Consider the following 3,235-nt stretch of genomic DNA (forward strand, 5'->3'; position numbering starts at 1 on the left):
ACATGGCCTTGGCACACGGGTGTGTCCCTTTTTCAAAGAGTTGTATTTTACACGGAAAAGGATACTTAGAGAGGAAGAAAGCCAATCCAAAGCCTATATAAACACCCTAAGTGTAACCTAGAAGGGGGCCGCTCTTTCCAGAACTTTTCGGGAATACAGTACCACACGTCGGGAATTACTTGAAGGAAGCTAGACGATCCATCTCAAAAGCCGGAGCTACTCCAAGACTGAAGATCTCTCTCAGAATTCCTTTAGGGGTTTTAGAGTTTTCTTTATGTTTTGTTATTTTCATACTTTTGAGATGTACTCTTATTTTATTATGAACTAAATCCCTTAGATACCTAAGGGGGATAAAACCTATGATGGATCTAGTTATTATTATCTGAACTGTATGATAAATACTTGATTTGTTCTTAATTATGTGTTCTTAATGCTTGAGTTAATATTCCGGGTATTAATTCATGATTTGATGTGCTTTTGCAGAGGAGGAATAGACCCTGCCTAATAGTAGATTTGGCATAATTAAGCGGAGTTGATCGAACGCCTAGAAATAGAGTTATGAGATTTTGCCAGATTAGGGTGAAACCTAATAAGGGGATCCATAGATCGAGTTAATGCAACCCTAGAGTGCTAATTAGAGAAAAGTCTCGGTTATTCAATCTAGGGATCAGACGTTATTAGTCTTGAATAGGGATAATAACTTAACTTAGGGATCTCTGCGGAACAAGTCAAGTGAATAAATCGTCCGGTTCAGAGTCAGATAACAAGTGAAATCTAGGTGAATTCCTCATTGGGTGTCGTCTTTATCAATTTCTTTTCTTCAAGTCTTTTTCCAAATTTTCTCTTTGCTTTAATTAAATCAGTTAATTAGTTTAAATAATTAGTTAATTAAAACAAACCCTTTTATTCTTAGGCTAGATAATAAAAAGATAGTTATTACTAGTACTTTTGGTTCCCTTGGGTACGATATCCCGGTCTTGCCATTACTATACTATTGTTCGATAGGTGCGCTTACCTTTTCGTCGTGATAATAGTTAGTCTAGGTTTGATCTTCATTATAAATATTTATTACTTGTTATGAATCACGCGATCAAGTTTTTAGCGCCATTGCCGAGGAGCTGAAATATTAGGAACACTAAATTTTTATTACTTTAGCCATTTTTTTTTGCAATTTTATTTTATTATTTATTAATTTACTTTTTATCTCTCTTGGTAGGTTTTTATAGTTTATGACTGGAAGAAACCCATCAGGACCACTACTTTTTGACGAAGAAATTGATTGTACAATTCGTAAAAATCAAAGTGAAATAAGGCGTAGTTTACACTACACGGAGAACAAGGGATAAGACGATACTCAAACCCCAACCGAAGAGATGGCCAAAAACCCAGGTGATCAGCTACCTCCTGCAATTGCAACTAATCAAAATCCTTCTCCATGTACTATGTATGACTATGCTAAACCTTCTTTAATAGGAACTGAGTCTAGTATAGTTAGACCTACTATTGCTGCGAATAATTTCAAACTAAAACCTAACACAATTCAGATGATACAGCAGTTTGTTCAGTTTGATGATTTGTAGAATGAGGATTCCAAGACGCATTTGGCGAATTTTCTTGAATTTTGCGATACATTCAAAATCAATGGCATTTCTGATGATGCCATTCTTCTTCGGTTATTTCCCTTTTCATTGAGAAACAAAGCTAAACAGTGGTTGAACTCATTACCACGAGGGTCTATCACTACTTGGGAACAAATGACTGAGAAGTTTTTACTAAAATATTTTTCGCCAGCTAAAACAACTAAATTGTGTAATGATATCTCTTCTTTTGTGCAGATGGACTTGGAAACACTTTACGATGCATGGGAGAGATACAAGGACTTACTGAGAAGGTGCCCTCACCATGGGTTATCGCTTTGGCTGCAAGTTCAAACGTTCTACAATGGTGTGAATCCCTTGACAAGACAATTGATTGACGCAGCTGCTGGCAGAATCATTAACAATAAAACACCAGAAGATGCCTATGAATTCATAGAGAAGATGTCACTGAACAACTATTAGTGGCAAGTTATGAGGACAAAGCCAACGAAAACAGCCGGCGTCTATAACATCGATTCAGTCGCCATGCTCTCTAATCAGGTAGAACTTCTCAATAAAAAGATTGACGGCTTACTTGGTTCTACACAGGTACATCCAGTAATGAGGTGTGACTCAAGCGGAGGAGGTGTACATATAGAATACCAATCCTTCAATCCTACAACTGAAGAGGAACAAGTCAACTATATGGGAAATAATAACTTTAGATCTCAAAATAACCCATACAGTAATACTTATAATGCAGGTTGGAGGGACCACCCAAATTTCTCTTGGGGTGGTCAAGGAAACCAAAAGCCACAAAATCCTCAAGGTTTTCAATAGCCACCTTATCAACAGGAGAAAAAACTAAATCTTGAAGAGATGCTTTCTAAATTCATCTCAGTGTCAAAAACCTGTTTCTAAAATACCGAGACAGCACTTAAGAATCAACAAGCATCGATCCAAGGACTCGAAACTCAGATAGGCCAGCTATCTAAACTAATCTTCGAACGACCACAAGGTAGCCTACCAAGTAAAAATGAACCTAATCCGAGGGAACACCTCAATGCAATTAGCACTCAAGATAAGGAAGGATTCATTGCACCTGAGCCAGAAATATAGCAAGACAACGCGATGAACAAAGGATGAGAAGAGGTAAACAATAATGATCCCAAACAGGTAAGTACAACTCATGAACCTCTTGTGCCATATCCTAAAGTGATGACGAAAGACAGAATAGAAGAACAATTCGGTAGGTGACGACCTTCTCGTTAAAATTGATAAATTTATTTACCCAGTAGACTTCGTTGTCTTAGATATGGATGAGGATAACGAGGTACCTTTAATTTTAGGACGACCATTTTTAGCAACTGCTAGAACCATTATTAATGTAGGCACAGGAGAGCTAACACTTCGTGTAGGTGACGACGCAGTAACACTCCAAGCACGCGACTCAGTCAAAACCTCTAAGACTCAAGCTAATGCTATAAAACCTGTCGATGATAAAACTAATATTCAATTGTCCTTGCAGGAACTTCCTCGAACCGAGACAACATAGACAGTCCGCTACTATTATGAAGAGAACAAAGATGTCCATGAAGAATGAAGACTACGGATAGAGAAGCTAGACGAATGGCGAGAACACAAATCGAGAACACATG

The 3,235-nt window shown here is 37.6% G+C and overlaps 1 non-coding gene across 1 annotated transcript; it reads right to left on the bottom strand.

The window, feature by feature from the left end:
• Positions 1–1,802: 1,802 nt before the first annotated feature.
• Positions 1,803–1,909, bottom strand: LOC128286267 (small nucleolar RNA R71). The gene has a single exon (XR_008276810.1). It is a non-coding gene; the product is annotated as a small nucleolar RNA R71 (small nucleolar RNA).
• Positions 1,910–3,235: the final 1,326 nt, after the last annotated feature.

The sequence above is a fragment of the Gossypium arboreum genome, chromosome 12 (genome assembly GCF_025698485.1).
Source record: "Gossypium arboreum isolate Shixiya-1 chromosome 12, ASM2569848v2, whole genome shotgun sequence".
Classification (NCBI taxonomy): Eukaryota; Viridiplantae; Streptophyta; class Magnoliopsida; order Malvales; family Malvaceae; genus Gossypium; species Gossypium arboreum.